The sequence below is a fragment of the Cuculus canorus genome, chromosome 10 (assembly GCF_017976375.1).
Source record: "Cuculus canorus isolate bCucCan1 chromosome 10, bCucCan1.pri, whole genome shotgun sequence".
Taxonomy (NCBI): Eukaryota; Metazoa; Chordata; class Aves; order Cuculiformes; family Cuculidae; genus Cuculus; species Cuculus canorus.
Genome location: NC_071410.1, coordinates 19,651,049 through 19,674,576, shown reverse-complemented (window position 1 = coordinate 19,674,576; position 23,528 = coordinate 19,651,049). Strand labels below are relative to the sequence as shown.

General features: G+C 47.1%; 1 pseudogene; it reads right to left on the bottom strand.

The window, feature by feature from the left end:
* Positions 1-605: 605 nt before the first annotated feature.
* On the bottom strand, positions 606-16,409 carry LOC128853133 (protein ELYS-like; annotated as a pseudogene).
* Between the last annotated feature and the right edge of the window lie 7,119 nt (positions 16,410-23,528).

The following is a 23,528-nucleotide window of genomic DNA, read 5'->3' as shown; positions in this document are numbered from 1 at the left end:
CAACCTTCTGAACAGTCCAAAGTCTGCCCTCTGGAAGTTTAACGTGACTGTTTTGCTAATCCCCTTCTTTATCCCACCTAGAACTGAAAACCCTATCACCTCATGATCGCTTAGTCCCAGGCGTCCCCCAACTGTCACATCTGCCACAAGACCTTCCCTATTCTCAAACAGCAGGTCAAGGAGGGCACCCTCCCTTGTTGGTTCACTAACCAGTTGTGTGAGGAAGTTGTCTTCCACGCACTCCAGGAACCTCCTAGACTGCTTCCTTTCTGCTGTATTGTACTCCCAGCAGATATCCGGAAGATTGAAGTCACCCACGAGGACAAGAGGTAGAGATCTAGAGACCATCCCCAGCTGTTTATAGAAGAGCTCGTCAGCTGCTTCCTCTTGGCTGGGTGGTCTGTAGCAGACTCCCATCACAATGTCTGCCTTCTTGTGGGCTCCTCTGATTTTAACCCATAAGCACTCAGTCCCTTCCTTACCGTAATCCAGCTCAAGGGTATCGAAGCACTCCTTAACATAGAGGGCTACCCCACCTCCTTCTCTACCCTTCCTGTCCCTCCTGAAGAGTTTATACCCCCCCCCCCCAATAGCTGTACTCCAGTTATATGAGTCATCCCACCACATTTCCGTGATGGCAACGACATCATAGTCACTTTGCCCTACAACAGCTTCCAGCTCCTCCTTCTTATTGCCCACGCTGCTTGCATTGGTGTAAATGCACTTCAGCTGAGCTGACGAACCTTCAGCCCGCATAAAGGGCATAGAGTTCATTCCCAATGGACTGGTCCTTGGAATAACTAACTCCGCAGTTCCAGTTTCATTCTTGCGGTCCCCAGCTGTACTCGCCCCCTCTTGCTCTGTGGTGGTGCGCTGGTGGTCCAGCCCGGCACACCATAGCTCAGTCGCTGGACTCCCACTACCAGGCTCATTCCCAACTAGCCTGGTCTCCTCCTCCTCCCCCTTCACATCTAGTTTAAAGCTTTATTTAAAAGCCTAACTAGATTTTTAGGAAGTACTTTAGTCCCCCTTGGAGACAAGCGTGTCCCATCCCTAGCAAGAAAGCCTGTGGGTGCGTGGGTCACTCCATGATCAAAGAATCCAAAGCCTCTCTCCTCACACCAGGCTCGGAGCCAGGCATTAAACAGCTGTTTGTTTTTGACCTCCTGTTCCTTATACCTTAGTGTTGGGATGGAACAAAACACCACTTGTGCTCCCGAGGCCTCCATCGTTCTCCCTAGAGCCCTGAAGTCTCTTCTGATCTGCGCTGTAAGTCATCATGGCCTATTTGAAATACCAGCAGGGGGTAATAATCCGTTTCCTTCACCAAGGAAGGAAGTTTTCTAGTGACATCCTTCACTGACGCCCCCGGTAAGCAGCAGACCTCCCTGTGGAGCGGGTCTGGTCTGCAGATGGGTCCCTCCACTCCTTTTAGAAGGGAATCCCCCAGGACAATCACTCTCCTCTTTTTATTAACAGAGGATGTTTTTAAGGTCCTCTGAGGATGCCTGGAGCCTAGGGAATGTTTCTAGGCTGTGGGAGCCATCTTCTTCTTCCCTGGGGATAGGTTCTACCTGCAGTGCTTCATATTTATTTTTGAGGGCGATTTGGGGGTTTGCTGTCTGGGTGGAGGGAGCAGGTTTCCTGCGCCGGACAGGGACTTGCTGCCATTCCCCATCTCTTGTTCCCCCAGCCTTGCAGTCCGTAGGTGGGAGCTGCTTAGCCACACTGGCTCCAGCAGCCTGCTGAGTTTGGGAGAGGGCGCTGCTGCAACGACCTATTTCCCTCTCACGTTCCCTGATCGTCCGTAACCTATTTACTTCCTCCCTCAGCTCTGCCACCACGCGAAGGAGTTCCCCCCGCGAGCACAGCTCCCACCAGTGGAGCCGTTACCAGAGGCGTGAGCTGCTGTGGGAGGGGGCACTGCCTGCAGCCCAGGCTCTGCGGAGCTGCACGGACCCACTGAGGCTCCGCCTGGGGGGCAACATCTCTCCTGCTCGCTGCGGCACCCGGGGCAGTTTTGATCTTCTGCCTGGTAGCCACCATGGCCCACGGCCCCGTCTGACCAGCCACCAGCCTCTCTCTCCCTGAGCCCTTCCTGCTCGCCCTGCCGCTCAAACTGCCCCTTTATACTAACGTGCCGCGCTCCGGGTCGCTGTGCTCCCGAGGGACGGTTGAAATCCCCCGCGGGACCCGCCGGGAGCGCCCCCTCCCGTCAGGCCCCGCGCGGGACCGTCCGCTGCCGCCTGTCAGGAGCCGAGCGCCGCCCGCCCCGCTCCCGCTGCGGTTTTCCAAGGCTTTTCCCGTCTCAGGGCAGTGCCCCACCGCCTCAGACGGCCACCCCACCGCAGCGCTCACCGTCCTGCCGCTGGATGCCGCCGAAAAGGCATCACCTTCACCAATAAATGCCAACACAGAGACCAAGTGAATGCTGTCTCCTCTCACTCGCAGCTCTTGATCAGGGCCAGCCTGATCTCCAGGAAAACAGTTCACCACGTTCTATTTCACCTTTGCCTCCCATGGTTATTACCCGTAGTGTGGAAACTCTACGCTCAGAAGCTGCTTCGTAGTTCATGACCATCCTCTCGGCAATTGTAGCTCGCTACTCCCCACAGCAGAGGTACGGCACTACAAAGCTTCTGGGCACTATAAAGGTGTACAGAGGAAAGCATTCATTTTCTTTGTCAGGTGCCGGAAACACTTTGTCAGGAAGGCCCTGTGCAAGAGCGAGGTTGGAAGCACAACGGAGCGAGAGCTCGGCACACTTCAGGGTAGGTGGTCACAGATGCATTCTACCCTCCCTCCTTTAACCAAGCCAGCAGCAGTTCAGTTCAGGCTCCCGCGGAGGTAAAGGCCTTCCCGCAGTGGGCCAAGAGCTCCTCCAGGAAACCCAGCGTGAATTAACACTCTATATCCTCACAGCACAGTGCATTGGAAAAGGCACTTTATTTTAGGAACAATTTTCACTCAAAAGGAACCAAGGTCCGTTTGTCTCCAGGTGTACCCAAAAGACCCAATGTCTTGACAGCTTTGGTGGAAAACTCATTCCTGGATCGGAAGCATGGCTTCGGTGTTTTCTTCTACTATGGCTGGAAGCTCCTAGGTGAAGGCAACAAAAGACGTTACTCGTGCACAAGACTTTAACCTCCATAGAATACAAATGAAATCTTCTTCCATGAAGGAGTCAGGCCAAAGCAGTTTCTAAAAGCACTGCAATTCCTCTCCACAAAAACAAAACCTTCCGTCTCAAATTATCGTCCCATCTGAACAGTTCCAGTTCTGAAAGTAACAGATAGCACACTCAGCTGAAAGCAGGCCACTGTGCCTTCTGTTCAGGGCAAAACAATACTCAGGAATTCTTCACTTAGTGGATTCCAAAACAACAGTTTCCCAAACTGACGACAGTGAAGCTCATGACAAAAATTCAGCTGAAATTTCACCTTGCTCTACTCAGATCAGCCTCCTGGCCAGTTTCCACCACAACGGGCCAGGCAGGCACATACAGAGCAGGAAACGGAGGAATTGCCTCTTCCCAAAGGTTCTATTTGGCATTGTTACATTCTTCACAGTCCTTAAAGCCATCCTCACAGTCTGCTTTTTGTGGCTGACAAATGGCAGTATGCCCTATTTTGCATCTACAACTGTTGCACTGACCTTTCAATTTCTTCGCGCCAGGAGAAGAAAGGATTCTCATCCTCTTCGTCAAACGGATTTTCATCCACAGCCTGGAATTTGGCTCTTCTAGCTGACAGGTACTGCAGGACTTGGTCACGGCGATGCACCTCTTTGTCACGAACGAAAAACTCTTCGGTAAATAGTGGGTTCCTGTATATTGATCTTCCTGCTGCTCTGCTGAGAGGCTCTGCCGTTCGTTTCGCAGGAGCAGGTCGATGTCTTGCCGACCTCTGTTGTCCTCCAGTCCCTTTGGAAGTAGCAGAAGGGATAATGCTGCCTTCAGTGAGGTCTGTTTCTGACGCAGATTTTGTAATGTATTCCTCAAAGCGTTTGTAACATATACCAGCTCCAAGTCATCATTTGCAAGCACAGAAAGCCCACGATGACGAGCTGTATGAACCAAAAGATCAATCTGTTTTGTAAACTCACCCTTCCCTTGCAGTCTCCCAGGCAGCAGCCTCAGCAGCTTTGAACACCAGCTTGCCACCCGCGGGAATTGTAAGACTTGCTGCGTTTTCTTCTTCAGCAGCTGTGAGTACCAGCTTGCCACCCTCGGGAATTGTAAGACTTGCTGCGTTTTCTTCTTCAGCAGCTGTGAGCACCAATTTGCCACCCTCGGGAAGGGGAAGACTTGCTGCGTTTTCTTCTTCAGCAGCTGTGAGCACCAATTTGCCACCCTCAGGAAGGGTAAGACTTGCTGCGTTTTCCTCTTCAGCAGCTGCGAACACCAACTTGGCACCCTCGGGAAGGGTAAGACTTTCAGCATTTGCTTCTTCCAGAAATCCTACCAAAACAGACAGAAGGATGACCTCCCTCTCGCACTTCACATCATTGCTTTTCAAATGCTCATCTGGTTTTCAGGTGAGCCTTTATGCCTCCCCTTGAGGACAGCGATCTAACCAAATCGTGCTAAGAAGACTTCCAGCGCACAGAAGGGCTGAATTCTTCTTTGCAGTAGAATGAGAAGTCTGATGCAGAAGTGCAGTCAAGAAAACAAAAGGCAAACAAAAGGCAAACTAAACTTGCTCTGTTACTGATCTAATACATAAAAACATCCCTCCTTCTTAAAACTGGGGAGTATATTTTCTTATTTCTCTTTGGATATTTATCTGCTACCAGCAATGCTTCTTTCCTTTCTTGACGCCATTTCCATTGACTGGTGGTGTTGAAACCCAAGTGCTTGCTAACCTGTTTGTATCTCAACAGGCTCAGTTTTAGAAACATCCTCCTCCTCCTCTTCTAAGGAAGTCAGAAAAACCAAACAACCCACCCTGCACCCTTTCCCTGTGGGTTGGCTAGGGAAGTAAACCGGCGTGCAAGATACAAGAGATGACCTGCAACGTACTTTCCATTCCACAGAAAGGAGCAACAGGACAATCCAAAGCATACACAACCTACGGATCTCAACAACTGAGTTATAAAATTGGCTGACAGAAAAGGTATCTATTTCTTCCGCAGATGCAAAGAAACTGCTTCAAGCGGAGTCATCAGTGGTCTGTAACACTGAAGCTGTAACTGAAGGAGTAGAACCTGACCCCTAGCATTTCAAAGAACGGTATAAAAAACAAAGCAGGATTTTTCCTGAGGACTATCACACCAGTCAGTAACGCCTAACAGAACCTGGTGCACTTGACAGAACTTTTACACTCACCGTAAGAGTCACCTTCGCTGACTTATTCACCCGCACCGCTGCAGTATTGTTGACTGGTTTTGGATGGTTGGCTGGAAAGAATTCGTGGTCCTTAATCAAATCACTGCTCTCCAAAATCTCCTCCAAACACTCCTAACAGAAGCAACACAGTTCACAAACTTATTATGATTCTGCCCCTGTGCTTTTCCAAGAGTTTTGTTTGTCTTGTCCACACTTACGAGCTCAGTGTCTGTGAAAGGCAGCTCCAGGAAGCCCTTCACAAGTCCCATCTCCAAACAGGTTTTAAACATGTGCATGCAGCAGCTCTTCTCTATTGTCATCTGAGGAGCGTTGCTGCAACAGGTTCCACGCATCTGCCATGCACCTGGAATTCATGGGGTTTGAGATGGAAAAGAATAGTCAGAGTAGAACCTGAAAGAGGCCACAAAATTATTGTATTCCAAGTTCAAGGGAAATTGAGGGGATTGGAATTAGTATTACTGGTTCTCCACTGTTTGCAATATTTGAAGGCCAAAATGCTGCGATATATTTCTTTACCTGTTGGACAAGAACACAGAGAGGTAAAGCTGCGCTTCTCTGGAGCTGGTGATCAATGGCCTCGTCACACGTATGTACGTGAGGGCTCTCCTGTGCTGTCCTTGGCACATGAGGGACTGAATAGCCCTCTGACGCAGCCACGACGCGCTTCTGGCTGTAGCTGGGTGACAGAGCAGGACCAGCGAATTCTGTGGAAGGTAGAGATCAGGTTTAGATAGATCCATGCACACACCCAGGCAGCACAAACAGATTCTATTAACGTTCTGACAGGCAAGAATAACCTTCAGCATCACAAAGAACGTGGATTAGGTTGAAAAGCCACTTTTGCAGTCTTCTGCCTCAAATCTTGCGGCTATGATCCAAGTGTTTAGCTTGAAAGTACCTAAAACCCTGGTTTTGAGAAAGCGCTCGGCTGGTCTGCTGAAAACAACCTAAGCGGATGGCTTTGAAAATTTAGCTGTCAAGCATTCTTCCAGTTGATTTCTTCTCTGTTTTAATCTATTTCCCATCCAGTAATTGAAACAACATTTCAAACCGTAATGTATTGCTGCAGGACTACAAAGAAGCTTCTCACGGTTTAGCACCTGTTACTAGCCAAGCACCAATATTTTAACGTCATTTCCTAGATGACAGCTTGGTACTTGGAAGGTACGACTAACTGAACTGGAACATACTTACTTCATAATCATTGTGATCCAGCAGCCAAAACCCTTGAACGAGCTGAACGAACCCCTTCGGGATAGCAAAGGCTGCGCAGAAGGAGTGCAGTAGTCTTTCTCTGTTATCTGGCACGGCCCACCCGATATCCAGCAGCAAGTACATTGTCTGATATCAACCATCGAATTAAGGCTAAAACATTTGTAACACCACAATGTAACCCATTACGTTCGGAAAAACATGACAAAATAAGAATAGAAAAGGGGTAGGAAGCAGAAAATACTGCTGTCTTAGTCTGGCCATTTGAAGCTGTTCTCAGGTGAAGACAGCCAGGTCCTAAGCACAAAATTGCGTTCTGATTAAATAACCAGAAAGAAATACCCTTTGATTTCTGTAAGGCATCAGGAAAGGTCAGCTTTCGATATTTAAATACTGCCGTCAGAAACTCAGGCCCCCTGTTTAGTTGGGGGAGCTCCCAGCTGGACACGCAAATCAGTTGAACATCCAACGCTTTGTTTTTGAAAGCAAACAAATTCTACAGTTGGTTTCCTTCCTCACTGCCAGAGCAGATAAACCAAGGTCAACGATGACGTGCTTACAATACAACTGAGCTCTGAAGGATTAACACTGGCTCTAAACCAGGATGCACACCGCTCACTGGCGGGGCCGCTTTCTCATTCCGACCCCTGCATTTAGGGACACATTCTAAGAAGGCAGCTCTGGCCTACACCGTTTTCAAAGCCCTCGCTCTCCAGGCTCCCCTCTCGGGGAAGGCAACAAACAACGGTGGCAACTCTCTGTTTCACCAGCTTAAACCACTGCTGAAAATCCTTTTGCTCTGGAGCATAAATTAAAGCATCTTCTTAACAATGGAGATGAGAAACGTTTAAGACCCTTTTTGTACATACACTGGAAGGGTAATAAAAAGCACCAGAAAGGATACAATTTTGTGCTTGTCGATTTCTTCAATGCCGTCTAGCAGGTAGAGTTGCAGCAGGGCCTGAAAGGAAACACAAACTTCCTTAAAAACTCCTGTCTTCCATCAATCTCTGGCGTTTGGGTGGGGTTGTGGGCAGGGGTGGCGTTTTCAGGGAACACAGCACTCACCTGTAAACTGGGAGGGGGATATTTCCCAGTTTTTTGTTTGTCTGTGCACCACAGATTCTGCACTCGCTCTCCCAAGTCCGAAACCATCCTGTCAATCATCAGGCCAGCCAAATCCCATTTTCCTCTGAAAGAAAAGGGAGCAAGGATTTGGGCTGAGTAAAACATTGGGAAAACACTAATTCCAGCCTCTCAGTGCAACACGTTTCGGGTGTGCCGACTACGTATAATGCTGCTGGTCCTACAGAATTACACAAACGGACTGCGGAGCAGGAGCTTCAGGCCAAAACAATCACTGCCACCTACTGCGAGCCAATAACAGAGATGACTTTCTCTAAAAGCACACCGCCTTCATCTGAGTCCAAAACCATTGGCATTCTGAGAACGCCATGCTCTGCTGAACTGGGGATGACTGATCTTGTCCTATCACAGGATCTTTTTCAGTGTAATACATGACACAGATTAGCCAGTGAATTGAGTGTGCTACAAGACAGCAGCACCACCACCACGGGGCACTAAGCAGAGAGTGTGTGTCAACATCTTAACACAGGAAAGTAACCTCGGTGTTCAACACAACACGTGCATCACCGAAGCCAAGAGGATCCCTGGCAAATGCATTAAGTATAGCAAACACAACTGTGGAGAGAAGAGCCGTTCACTTCTCCTTCTGGACTTGCAGTCCAGAAGGCGTGCCAGAGTTGTACGGAAAGGCTTACCTGGACAAACGCGTCAGCCTCTGTCGCTGAGCTGTGCAGCATCTCTGAAGCAGAGGGTAATTGTAAAAAGGTCTAGACGAACGCTGACCCGCATCTACAGGCAAGAAAGTAAAAGCAAGTTACAAGCGTTGACAGCACATTTTAAACTGATTTTTTTGACTAAAAAGGAGAGAAGATCCTACAAGCTAAGCCTCAAGAAGCACGGGCAAGCCTCCAACTCACGAAGAAGCCAGTCCTGTTTCTGCCTTTCTTACAAGAAATGTGAGACACAAGACTCAATTCCTGCTCGTCTCAAGGGCCATTTCAAGTTGACAGTCGATGCAGCATTCAGAACATATAGCGTAAGCTGAAGTTCACTACCAAAACCTTCTTCTCAAAGGGGACGGTTTTTAAACACGTCAAGAGAGCATTTGTAAGACAATTAAGGCTGACAATAGAATTTATAATCCTTCCAAATAAACAAGTATTTCTCACCTAAACCCTGTGGAAGGAGACCACAGCGACAGAACCAGGTGACCACTTGTGCATACAACGACTGGTGGCCGGCTAGCACCTGCTTATTTGTCAGGTCTGGAAAACAGGAAAAAAGGCACAAGATGACTTTGGTCATGCAATTCCTTTCCTTTTATAAAACCGCCTTCATTGCACTAAATAGAAAGAGTAAAAATAAGACAGTAGCAATCTCTGTCTTTGCATTTTTCACTCTGTACCACTCTCCAACCTGAAGAAAAAAACTACAATCACCACCAAAACAAAAAGCAACCCCAACAAATTCTCTTTCCACAATTACATACAACCCATGCATCGTTCCAAATCCTACTAAAACAGATTCAGTAGTTCTGTTAGACAAACCTTCTTCAGAAAGGTCTTGTTCTTCTCTCGGCAAACAGTTTAAAATGGTGCTAAGGTTGCACAAATAGAACTGGCAGTCATAAAGAGACTGGATAGTCTTTTGGTCAACGAAGGAGCCATCAAAGAGCGGAACACCTTTTCAAGAAGAGAAATGAAATCATTAGCCTCTAGAGCAATTTCAGACTTTCAAAGTACACGCGTGCAATATCAGGAATCCTGATATTCAGGTATACCCACTGAATAAGCTCAGTAACAAAGAATGACTTTATATTTGCAGAATGACTTTGCTACTACTCACACAGTTGGTTAAATTCATCTGTGGCGTGGAGCACTCTGTTCCACGCGCACTCACGGACAAACTGTATATTTTCCGCAGAACTTGGCTGCTCTGTAAGAGAAGAGAACAAAAAAAGAAGTGAATCACCAATTTCAAACTAGAAAACACAAATCAGAAAAACAACTTGACAAGTCTTACCTTCGGATGTCCAACGTTTAATGTACTCAGTCAGAAGTTCTAAAGAACCTGTTCGGGCAGCTGTGGACAATAACGCCTCTAACTGCTCCTCCTAAGCAGAACAGACAAAATCAAATGAGAAACTTCCATGCTTGCACTCTCTGAACCATCAACAGCACCACTCCCTGAACAGTATTGTCACCATTCAGCAAAGGCAACTACAAAACAGTTTGTGGGCTAGGTCACTTCAGCCCCTGCAATGCTCATTCAAGTATGTTCTAGTTTCTCTGTCAATACTCAGGCCTTTCTTTTCCCTTGAACACTGACACAAAATACATTGTACATCAGCTAAACTAGCACACAACTGAAAATCACACTTGGCAAGATCCTTTCTAGGCTCGTGTGGCAGAAGCTGATTGACGTTGGACAGAGGCAGTGAGCTGATACTTCTTTCAAAATCAGTTGGCACAATCTGCGCAGTGGCTCGGAAGTTACAATTTGGCCCAGTTTAGAAGAAAACAACTCAATTTCTTCTCAAACAGTTAAATAAGTTTCGCGTTCTCCACTCTCTCCTCCTTTTTCAAGTTAATCAGGGATCCAAACCCTAACTCGTGACGATGCAGGGATGCAAAGAAGGGGCAAACAAGATGGAACAGCTTCCCCTGCCTTCCACAACAGCTTTGTTCTTGCTCCTCCTCCAGCAATGGTCTGTTCCTCTCTAGACAGTCAATCCCAGATTGGGCTTCAGCAGGAGACAGGGCCATTTTACGCTCCCAAGAGTGGACCTGAACCAATGCCAGTTGCACAAAACTGGCAGGATACTAGTGCAAATATGCGTGGGGCTGGGCAGGATGAGCAGAAAAGGCTCTCCGATAATGACAGCAGTGCAACAGAAAACTTGGGAAAGATCCATCTCTCCACATGCTCAAGAAAGAGACAGGAAAATCTCACCTCCTCCCGCGAGCTGGTGCAAGTCACACGACAGACTCCGAAGCTCAGCAAACACATAACACCTGCAGAAACAAGGAGTGTTGGACAACATTCCGTACTCCCCCAGTTATCTTATGAGCAGCTTACGTTATTCAAGGAGCAGTAGTTGGGAAGGTACAACCGAGTACCCATTTTCTTCCTTAGATCGTGCATAATCTTTGTTCTACAAAATAATTATTGTGTACAGAAATCTCCAGCGCTACCAAGGTACTGTACTTTGAGCTTCTGTTCAAAGTCCTTTCACTTTATGAGCATCACCATCTCACAGGCTACATTACAAAAGCACCAAAACCCAAAGTGCAGCGGACCATCAGGTACGTTTGATAACATTAAATCCCTTGTTAGGCTGGGTTTATGGGGATTCGGGGCCTTTTGGTTTGATTTTGAGTGACACAATGAACAAGAAAGACAAGAAATGACATCTGACCTCAATTAAAGCTTATCACTATTAAAAGCAATTAAATACCTACCAAAACTATAGCTGCTTGCACAAGGATACTGGCCAGGTGCTAGGTAAGAAGGATAATCTCTCCAAGTTAGACTTGTCTGGTCTACCATAATATCCAAAACGAGGTCTAAAGGAGCCGGGCTTGTCACCGTATCCAGTGACCACAGCGCAAAATAGGGGCAATCCTGAAGGGATTCTGGCCTACAAGAACACAAGTGCGTAAGCTAAACGCCAACATTTAAATGAATTATTTGTGGGGATAGCGAAAACAACTTAATAAATATCTACCTGACCGAGGCTGGCATTTCAGCATCGAGCCAGCCATTAATGTCAAACACGCTCAAGTGAATCAATGGGTTTTTCTGACCACTTGTACACACTTGCCAAGTGAAGATTGAGACGCTGGCGTAGGGAGACATTACTGAAAGACACAAGACATCCTTTCTTACTTGTAGAAAATACAACATATCTGATATTTTTAAAACACCACTTTCCACTTTGGCTTAATTTAGTCCTATCGCTCAGGGAACACAACACTTAATAACACAGACATTTGCAGAAGGGCAAACAGCTCTGAGACGGGTTCCAGACACACCGCCCCTTTTTCTTCTTCAAATTGCATCCATGCTAAGCCAAACCAAACACACTGTCATGAGTTAATTAAGTTTTCCATACGTGAAGAGTTGATCAAGACCTTCAGCTAGATGAACTGCTTAGCGAAAAACGTGCTAGGAACATAGACATTGTCCCCTTCTGAAAGCAGACAAATAGTGATCGTATCCGCTTGTATCACCCCGATGGCATTATCAATTCCCACAGCTGACTCAGTGACACCTTTCAAGAGTAGCTCCTTCCCAGCAGATTCAGGAGAAAAGAACACTCTTATCACGCAAAATGGGTAGAAAACCCCCAAACTCAACCACCAGGAAATGGGAATCAAGATTCCAACATAAAACATTCACACTGTTATAGTTCTCTCAAGAAATTGCATGACCTCTCTTCTCTGGCGAGAGTGCGTTCTCTGGGTGTAAGCAAAGTAGGGCTCTATGATTTTCCCCGCAGAGGAAGGAAGAGCCTTCCTTCCCTCCAGCAGATCAACCCAACATGGACATCAGAACAAACCTCCATTAATGCTGTTGCCTCCGTCAAGACGGTCACTGAACTTTTCTATCGTCTGACACCCAAGTAATTTCATATTGCTGTTGGAGTTTCCACCCCTGAGATCTACACCGAACCTTTCTTCACAGCGTGCCAAACCCTGGGGAAAATATAAAAGAGGAGAGAAAAGGTCATGTTGAGATATAAACGTACATTCTACCTCAATAGCAAAGAATGCATTTATCTGATAGAAGATGCAGATCATATTGTCTACGCTTGCCATGACCTGATTTCTTGACGGCAAATAGAACTATGTCTGACATGCAAGAGAATTCAGGGTTCAATTCCTTCACCGAGCACAGCAAACAGGGAAAACAGAGAGGACATCCAAAACAAGGCCTTCAGGGTCACAAACTACTGCAGAGTAAGCAAGCTCCTTTAAGACAGATAGAAGCCCCAGCAGGACTGGGCTGAACCTTTGACGTTGCTTACTTAGAACACGGTGGGAACTGAAACACTGTCTTTCCAAAAGCAGCATTCATTCATGCAACACAGGAAAATGTGTCTTGTGGACAAAGCGCAGATGTTAAGGAGTACCTTTATTGACCAGGACGACATGAAGACTCTTCTCAAATGAGAAGCGCTGGTCAGACTCTGCTGTGAAAGCAGAGACCGTACACTCTTCAGGAACTGAATGCCCAGGGGCTCTTTGCAGATGCCTCTCCTTGGAACACACAACACCGCAGTGTAAAATTCTACAGGTTGTTTCCAAATGGTACAGACAACGTGCCCAGGAAGATTCAGCAAAGCACTTTCTATTTTAAGTCCACTCTGAATTTTGTTGGTAAGCATTTTCCCTGCCAACTTAACTGACAGTCGCTTAGACAAAATGACTGTTTTCACCTTTTCACACCCATGTACCTCTTACCTCATACATGACTTGTCCTGATGCCACGCGTCTTCGTTTACCAAAGGTTAACTGCAACAGCCGGAAACTCAGAACACCACCTCCCCTGAAAAAGGTACAAGTGAGGAAATCTGATTACAAAGCTGCTTTACGGTCCTCACTCTCATTTAATTAGGTCTAGGCTCAAGTTTCCTGAACGGCATCAATCTCCTGCACAGCCAAATAAACAAAGCAAAGAGACGCTTATCAACTGGATGTTGACAAATATAGTACAAAGAAAATTAATCCAGTGCCTCACTGTAAGTTTTCATTCACCTTTTTGGCGCAGACTGAACAGCCCACAAGTAGCAAGAGTTGCCAGGATCATTCTCAGGCTCTTGAAAAGTAACACCACTGACAGGAATCCTTCCTCCGTTGAGCTGAGAGTTGTGCCTACAGGTTTAAGAAGGAAAAGAAAGGAACAAGAACGAAGAAAAAAGGTGAGCCTCTGGCCTTAACTCTTTGTCAAAGGGCACAAGCGTCTTCTGAGAAAGAGCGCCTGACGTGCTTAGCCTCAAAGTACAGAAGGTTACACCAACATCCCAAAGAAGGGAGTCGAGGAAGATACACACATTTCCTGGTTTCACTGAATACTACCGACAGAACAAAGTGTCTTATAAAAATCGGCTCTATCGCATCCTAACTGCTTGACATAGGCCCAAGCAGCACACTGTCCACAACTGCTCACTCCAAAGGCACAAGAAGGAAAAGAATCTTAGTGCCCTGCGGAGGAGGTGGTTTGCTTAATCCGTCTCTGACTTCAGAGTTAGTTCAGAAGAGCATTTCTAAACATTCCAGGATTAGACTCAAAACTTCAGTCCCCAAAAGAGTCCTCTTTACATTAACACACTCCCTTTGGCAAAAAAATGGAGAGCCTGCACCTGCCGGCATGGCCAAGCATGAAGACCCACTTACTCCCTTGTCAAAGTTCCCATATTCCACAGTGAGAGGGTGCCATTGCAAAAGCCCACAACGAGCTGATTGGTTCTGCTGATGAAGTACAGCGTTGATACTGCGCTTCTAGAAGAGTTCTGTAATTGGAAACAGAGATGTCTCCCTCCTCCCATCACAGTTTCTCTGATTCGTGGAACTTCAGCAGGAGCAGCAGTGACAGATTCGAGATCTACACACACAAAAACACACACAAAAAATGAAGATGTTATGTTATTTAGGTGGCGTTTTAAACTCTGACATGAAAACATCTATAATCCAATTCTCCTGTCCCAGCCAAGTACCCACTTATGTAAGGCTTTTTTTGGCTGTTTCCATTTTGTAGGCGTTCAAAGCACCGAGGAACTCTCTGATGGGACAGGTATTCTCACTGCTATTTCAACACAAGGTAGAAGAGTAACCTTCAGAGAGAACTTTTCTTGGACTGTGTACATCAGGAGTGACTTTTCTTGGACTGTGTACATCAGGAGTGTGGGCCTCAGGATGAAGCCCTTTGAAGTGACATCAACTCCTGAAGCCGCTGTTGGAATAGCCAAAACAGTGTATGCGGTCTGAATAAACACATTAGAGATCTCACTCGTCTCAATGCATGAGTTCAGAGAAGTCAGGTTTCTTTGCAGAAAGAAGCCTAAGAAACAGGGCACGTCTGACTTTAAGCCACTCCCATCTTTAAGCTGTTCAGGACTCCACGATGTCAAATCGCCATCTGGAATCACTAGTCATAAATGCCCGCACACAAGTGTCTTCAAAGGGGGTGCAGGTTGTTTGTTTAAAAGACACACCTTTTGCTACTTTCAAATTCAAGTTTATAAACTGCAAGCTTACCCAATGTTTCTATTTCCTTCTCACTCCAAAAGAAATCATGCAAACAAAGGTCAACCAGAAGAACGTGCCCAACATTTGTAGCCACTGCTGCCACTCCAGAGAACCACTGCAGACTTGGATGGAGGTACCGAGTGCTCGCATCGACTCCTCCGTCATTAGCTATAGGTTCGATAGCAACCACCTAATCAAAAGAAAACTACAGGTTAATATTTAGGCTCCTTGACAGCTAAACAGAAACCATTCAAAAGTTACTGCAATACAGAAAAGCCTCTCTTGCATCGAGACCCTCCAGAGCTTTTCCTGAAACTGGCTTATGCACGTCTAACAAAATAAAAGCTTTGTTTCTCCCATGAACAAGTACGTACCCTTCCTGGAAGAGCAACGGCTTTAATCACTCGTGATCTTCCAAGGTGATACAAACAGAGAACATTCCCAACACCAATCAGCAGCGCAGGTCTATTCCACCAGGAAAACTCCTTGACCACACGGACAGTGGGAGGCTGTCCATGTAGCCCACTGAAATTGTAGGCAGAGAGCCGCTCCCCTGTCACAGAGTTCATCACCTCAAAGTGAGGACCACGTGCCAACCACACAAGGCCATTGCTCCCTGGAAAAGAGAAGAAAACTGCCTGAAGCAAATTTCCAAAAGAAAACTGAAAACAACTGAAAAATCACAGTCGCTGCCCGTGTCCTTCAAGAACAAGACCTCAGAGAGGAAGACTGACCTCCCTAATTCTGGTCAAGCGTTTAAAATCACTCAGTAAAATCCTCAAGCAGAACATCTTAAAATTGACAGCCTTAGCTTTTTGCAATTGTACCTGTGGCATCCTTTTCAATACTCTGGAAATAGGGCTGCAGTGCCTCACAGTGTTATCCTCTTCCTTCTCTCTTTATTGAGACGAACCAGAAAAAGCAGGGCCTACTGCCTCGGTAACGCTGGACAAGAACTCTTTCTGCATGTGCTCTTAGGATGGTCAGAGAGCTTGAGCTGGTACCAATAAACACAGCCCTAAACAAGACCACTCCTTGCTTGAAAGCTGCCTTTGATTTCATTAAAAAGCGAGGAGGGCTCACTGACACAGGGGGGTTAAGTAGATTCTTTTAATCGCACAGGACTGGTGCAAGTTGTTGTAATTTCAAAGTTTCACTTGACTAACCTTTTCACATGAGCACTTTGAATCGCTAAAACATCCTTTTCCTTCTCTCTCAACCTGAGGCATCTCAGCAGCACCCACCTGACACACCTGAGACTGGGACCTTGTGCTTCAGGAAACCCCCAGGCAAGGATTACTTTGTACCAAGACCAGAGTGAAAGGGAAATGCTCACCTCCAGAAATCTTCCCCCACAGCACAGAACCTCGGGTTGGATCATCTTCCCCGAGCGCCTCAACAGTCCCCTCTGGGAACTTCAGCAGACTGCTCGTCGCCTGCGCCGTTAGGAATTGCATTCTGCACTCTAAAGGAAGAAAAAATGGGAAAAGAGACTCTGTCAGACATAAACGCATCTGAGATTGACACAAGTTTCATCAGTATGCAGAGAAAAATCTCCTCTACGGCACCTGTAGCTCTTTTCCTTACAAAAACAGCTCTTGGGACATTTTGTGATCTCGGAGCAGAGCAAAAGGAGAAGCCTTTGCTTTTGCAGTGCATATGAGAGCATCGAGCAGTGACACAGAGCTATGGACAAGTAAAGGAAGAGGAGGAAAGTGATACGCTGGGTTCAAGTTTACTCACATAGGTTACTAAGACGGGGTCTGAGAAAAGTCATCTCTGAAAAAGCTTTCCAGGAACAGGTACAAGCTTCCACTTGTCCTTCCCCTTGATTTGATACTTTATTATTTATTGTCACTTATCTTCTAGTAGATGATGTCACATATCGTTTATGTCCTGTTCACTTTTGGCATGTTCCTTTTCAACATTAAGCTGCACTAAGTCCTTAACTACCTTCATTCTCCACTGCTTCCAGAAAACGGACTGTGGATATTTCCACGTTGCTGGCAATACAGACTTTCAAAGCTCATATTTAGAAAGGAGTTTTCCATACACTTCTCAAGCAAACGTAGCACAGATTTTAAAACACTGCAGTTGCTACACTTAAAACCCATCTTCCTTATTCCAGTCCCCTCCTTCCTCCTGCCGGTCCCTATCACATCTCTGCAGGGCTGACAAAACTTCCCAGGCCTTTCAGACAGCTTTGACACTTCAGTAGCTGTTCCATACAGAGTTCACATTGCAGGAGGGCAAGAGAGACGCGTTGCACAAAAACGCAAGAGCTGGGCTGACTGACAAGAATCAATGAGGGACTAAATAAGAGATAGTCCAGACACAGGGAAATGCAAACTACTTCAGAGAACTACGATTCGTACGTTCAATGGGTTCTTAAAAAAGCCTCTCGAGAAGCAGACAGGGTTATCTGAGAGGATTTAATAATCTCTTCAGAGACCCAGCAGGGGGTGGAGTGAGCAACGCTGGGTCTTTTCTTTCCCACTAGGGCAGAAACACCTTGCCCCCAATGTTTCAGCCAGTTACCCAGCCACCAGCGACAGGTATTCTCTCACATCACTATCCTCTGATTCCACAGGGGCTGTCTCTGCCCAGCGTGGCTGAGCCAGCAACAGTTCCTAAAATCACTCCGGAATTAATGCTCTCTTTCTCTCCAGGGGCTCTGCAATATCCAGTGCTGAAACATGTTTTAACACACAGAACCTGAACGGCTGAACGGCAAAACCATTGGCACCACACACAACTGGCTCAGGCTTTTGGCCACCCTCTCCTACCAATGTCACACTGCTCTCCACCACACAGGCAGAACAACACCGCACCAGCAAAGGCTTCTTTCTCACTGTTGCTCTAAACCCGCAGCCGGCACCTTACTGGGAGAAGACACCAAATTAACAGAAGCCGGATTAATGTGGTTTCAGTGCCTTAACAAAGCAAGTGCCAGGCAAAGCAGTGGGAAAATGGTCAGAGAGAGGTCACCTAAACGCACAAAGCCTCTCCTCTAAGAGATCTATCCAACACTCACTGCATTGCTGCTCGCTGTGAAAACAATCTCTACAGTCACATTCCGATTTCTCTCTCCTGGTTATCCAATCCGAATCAAACGCCACAAGCTGACCCCGTGGTCAGGACTAAAGCAGAATCCAGCCTCCCAGACGAACCTGGTACCAAAGGGTCTGTGTACAAGGGGCCAAAACGGCCAGTCCTCTTCACTCTAAGTACTATGGAATTCCAAACACCAGGAACTATGTCCAACAAAAGGAACATGCCACAAGTCTCACAGCGATGACAGAGCTTGGGATTAAACAGCTCCAGAAAAACAAACAAACAAACAACAACTGGTAAATTACACATTCAAGCAGAATCCCATTCAGCCAAGTCAGTGTGTGATGTCAATTTTGATGGACAGTACTACTTGAAAATCACTTTTAAAGGCCAGAAATGTCACAGGCTTCCTGGAAATATTGTGGCTGTGCCCGCAACAGTTCCTAAAGCCTGCCCTGAATTTATGCTCTCTTTCACATCACTTGCAGTACCTGGACAACAGACGCAGGTGCTCAGTGTCCCCGTACAGAACAGACACACAGCCTTCCGAAGAGAGCAAGTCAGGAGTGAACCAGCCGCTTCCAGCGTCCACACCGGAATGCCACGGCACCGCTCGCTCCTCCACACACCACCTCGGGTTGCAACGCATCACAATGCAGACCACGGGCCTTCTACAATCATGGGACATCACCTGCTCCAACCCCCTCCTCAACCACCGTCACCTGGAGACGGTTGCCCGGGACCCTCTCCAGGGGCTCTGCAATATCCAGTGCTGAAACACGCTTTAACACACACAACCTGAACGGCTGAATGGCAAAACCATTGGCACCACACGCAACTGGCTCAGGCTTTTGGCCACCCTCTCCTACCAATGTCACACTGCTCTCCACCACACAGGCAGAACAACACCGCACCAGCAAAGGCGTCTCTCCACTGTTGCTCTAAACCCGCAGCCGGCACCTTACTGGGAGAAGACACCAAATTAACAGAAGCCGGATTAATGTGGTTTCAGTGCCTTAACAAAGCAAGTGCCAGGCAAAGCAGTGGGAAAATGGTCAGAGAGAGGTCACCTAAACGCACAAAGCCTCTCCTCTAAGAGATCTATCCAACACTCACTGCATTGCTGCTCGCTGTGAAAACAATCACTACAGTCACATTCCGATTTCTCTCTCCTAGTTATCCAATCCGCATCAAATGCCACAAGCTGACCCCGTGGTCAGGACTAAAGCAGAATCCAGCCTCCCAGACGAATCTGGTACCAAAAGGTCAGTCTACAAGGGGCCAAAATGAACGTTCCTCTTCACTCTAAGTACTATGGAATTCCAAACACCAGGAACTATGTCCAACAAAAGGAACATGCCACAAGTCTCACAGCGATGACAGAGCTTGGGATTAAACAGCTCCAGAAAACAAACAAACGAACAACAACTGGTAAATTACACATTCAAGCAGAATCCCATTCAGCCAAGTCAGTGTGCGATGTTAATTTTGATGGACAGTACTACTTTCAATCAGTTTTAAATCACTTTTAAATTTTTTGTAAATCACTTTTAAAGGCCAGAAATGTCACAGGCTTTCTGGAAATATTGTGGCTGTGCCCGCAACAGTTCCTAAAGCCCGTCCTGAATTTATGCTCTCTTTCACATCACTTGCAGTACCTGGACAACAGACGCAGGTGCTCAGTGTCCCCGTACAGCACAGACACACAGCCTTCCGAAGAGAGCAAGTCAGGAGTGAACCAGCCGCTGCCAGCGTCCACACCGGAATGCCACGGCACCGCTCGCTCCTCCACACACCACCTCGGGTTGCAACGCATCACAATGCAGACCACGGGCCTTCTACAATCATGGGACATCACCTGCTCCAACCCCCTCCTCAACCACCGTCACCTGGAGACGGTTGCCCGGGACCCTCTCCAGGGGCTCTGCAATATCCAGTGCTGAAACACGCTTTAACACACACAACCTGAACGGCTGAATGGCAAAACCATTGGCACCACACGCAACTGGCTCAGGCTTTTGGCCACCCTCTCCTACCAATGTCACACTGCTCTCCACCACACAGGCAGAACAACACCGCACCAGCAAAGGCTTCTTTCTCACTGTTGCTCTAAACCCGCAGCCGGCACCTTACTGGGAGAAGACACCAAATTAACAGAAGCCGGATTAATGTGGTTTCAGTGCCTTAACAAAGCAAGTGCCAGGCAAAGCAGTGGGAAAATGGTCAGAGAGAGGTCACCTAAACGCACAAAGCCTCTCCTCTAAGAGATCTATCCAACACTCACTGCATTGCTGCTCGCTGTGAAAACAATCACTACAGTCACATTCCGATTTCTCTCTCCTAGTTATCCAATCCGCATCAAACGCCACAAGCTGACCCCGTGGTCAGGACTAAAGCAGAATCCAGCCTCCCAGACGAATCTGGTACCAAAGGGTCTGTGTACAAGGGGCCAAAACGGCCACTCCCCTTCACTCTAAGTACTATGGAATTCCAAACACCAGGAACTATGTCCAACAAAAGGAACATGCCACAAGTCTCACAGCGATGACAGAGCTTGGGATTAAACAGCTCCAGAAAAACAAACAAACAAACAACAACTGGTAAATTACACATTCAAGCAGAATCCCATACAGCCGAGTCAGTGTGCGATGTCAATTTTGATGGACAGTACTACTTGAAAATCACTTTTAAAGGCCAGAAATGTCACAGGCTTCCTGGAAATATAGTGGCTGTGCCCGCAACAGTTCCTAAAGCCCGTCCTGAATTTATGCTCTCTTTCACATCACTTGCAGTACCTGGACAACAGACGCAGGTGCTCAGTGTCCCCGTACAGAACAGACACACAGCCTTCCGAACAGGGCAAGTCAGGAGTGAACCAGCCGCTGCCAGCGTCCACACCGGAATGCCACGGCACCGCTCGCTCCTCCACACACCACCTCGGGTTGCAACGCATCACAATGCAGACCACGGGCCTTCTACAATCATGGGACATCACCTGCTCCAACCCCCTCCTCAACCACCGTCACCTGGAGACGGTTGCCCGGGACCCTCTCCAGGGGCTCTGCAATATCCAGTGCTGAAACACGCTTTAACACACACAACCTGAACGGCTGAATGGCAAAACCATTGGCACCACACACAACTGGCTCAGGCTTTTGGCCACCCTCTCCTACCAATGTCACACTGCTCTCCACCACACAGGCAGAACAACACCGCACCAGCAAAGGCTTCTCTCCACTGTTGCTCTAAACCCGCAGCCGGCACCTTACTGGGAGAAGACACCAAATTAACAGAAGCCGGATTAATGTGGTTTCAGTGCCTTAACAAAGCAAGTGCCAGGCAAAGCAGTGGGAAAATGGTCAGAGAGAGGCCACCTAAACGCACAAAGCCTCTCCTCTAAGAGATCTATCCAACACTCACTGCATTGCTGCTCGCTGTGAAAACAATCTCTACAGTCACATTCCGATTTCTCTCTCCTAGGTTATCCAATCCGCATCAAACTGCCACAAGCTGACCCCGTGGTCAGGACTAAAGCAGAATCCAGCCTCCCAGACGAATCTGGTACCAAAGGGTCTGTGTACAAGGGGCCAAAATGGCCACTCCTCTTCACTCTAAGTACTATGGAATTCCAAACACCAGGAACTATGTCCAACAAAAGGAACATGCCACAAGTCTCACAGCGATGACAGAGCTTGGGATTAAACAGCTCCAGAAAACAAACAAACAAACAACAACTGGTAAATTACACATTCAAGCAGAATCCCATTCAGCCGAGTCAGAGTGCGATGTTAATTTTGATGGACAGTACTACTTTCAATCAGTTTTAAATCACTTTTAAATTTTTTTTAAATCACTTTTAAAGGCCAGAAATGTCACAGGCTTCCTGGAAATACTGTGGCTGTGCCCGCAACAGTTCCTAAAGCCTGCCCTGAATTTATGCTCTCTTTCACATCACTTGCAGTACCTGGAGAACAGACGCAGGTGCTCAGTGTCCCCGTACAGCACAGACACACAGCCTTCCGAAGAGAGCAAGTCAGGAGTGAACCAGCCGCTTCCAGCGTCCACACCGGAATGCCACGGCACACCGCTCGCTCCTCCACATACCACCTCGGGTTGCAACGCATCACAATGCAGACCACGGGCCTTCTACAATCATGGGACATCACCTGCTCCAACCCCCTCCTCAACCACCGTCACCTGGAGACGGTTGCCCGGGACCCTCTCCAGAGGCTTTGCAATATCCAGCGCTAAAACACGCTTTAACACACACAACCTGAACGGCTGAATGGCAAAACCATTGGCACCACACGGAAATGGCCCAGGCTCTGTAGCTGCTCTAAGCCTGCAGCTGATAAGTTACTGTGGAGAAGACATCAAATTAACACAGGCTGGATTGACTTGGTTTCACCTCCTTAACAAAGGAAACACCAGGCAAATCATTGCCCTGGCATCTTTTATTTCATTTATTTTAATTTATTTATTTTTTGTTAAACATAAAGGCACATTCTGCCTCCGGATCTGCAATTTTAAGATGTATTAATTATTCTGAAGTACGTTAATGTGTATTAGGTGTTGAGTTTTCTTCCTTTTAGGCAAGAGTCTCCCTAGGTCCCTCTGGAAATCCCAGATTTTTGAATTATACTTCAAGTCTCGGTTCCCGTCAGTTGAGAGAAAAAGGGTCAGTAGGCAGAGGAGGAATTGGACACAACCTTGCTCAGTGAGGGACCACAACGTTCAGCTGTCGGCAGCAGGCTGTTCTAGACAAGCCTCAGCACGCTGCCTCTTGTGCAGGGAGACTCCTGTAGGGAAGACAGAGCAGGGACGGGGAGGCTACGGACAAAGGAGCACAAATGAGTGGGTCATCAGGTTTCCTAAGTTCTCTTTTCTGCCGCAAGCAGGTGAGAAGCTGTTCTGCGAGTGCGAGTAGAGACAGTGCCATGTAGCGCCTTTTTCTGTAAAAGTAGTAACGAGAATGGAACGCTATATTTGACAAAACATGTGAGAGGATTTAATTCTGTGCAAATAGTACCTGATCCTAATCTCAAACGGAGGATACTTTGGTCATCAGGGCTGACTTTCAGATGGAAAGGCCAATGCTTGGAGGAAGGGATAACACCAAACGGATTTTTCTTGCTCTCCTATAAAGCAATAGTTTAGTTTTTAAAGCAAAACACTCTTCAGTTAAGGAGGATGTTTACTTCTCTTCCCTCCTGTGGGCTGCATCGTAGGAAAAACCTGTCTTGTCTTGTATAAAAGATCAACCGGATCGGAAGAAAACTGTTCCTTGTTAACTATTTTAACATGGTTTTTGAGCAACCAGACTTCATTACAAAAACGATTCTGTCAAAGGAACTGTCTAATGTCTACTTTTGAAATAGCCTTCCTGTTTCTGGGAAACCTCAGAGGAACGGGGGACTCAAAGTCAGTGCAGATCACGACCACTGTTAAGAGTTATATTCCACCTTGACCCTAAAATTCAGATCGCTAAAACTTTGGCTGACTTTTCTTTTGAGAGCTGACATGAACCCAAGGTGGTTTATCTGTACCTTATTTATTTCAAAAAAGATTTCTCTGTTACA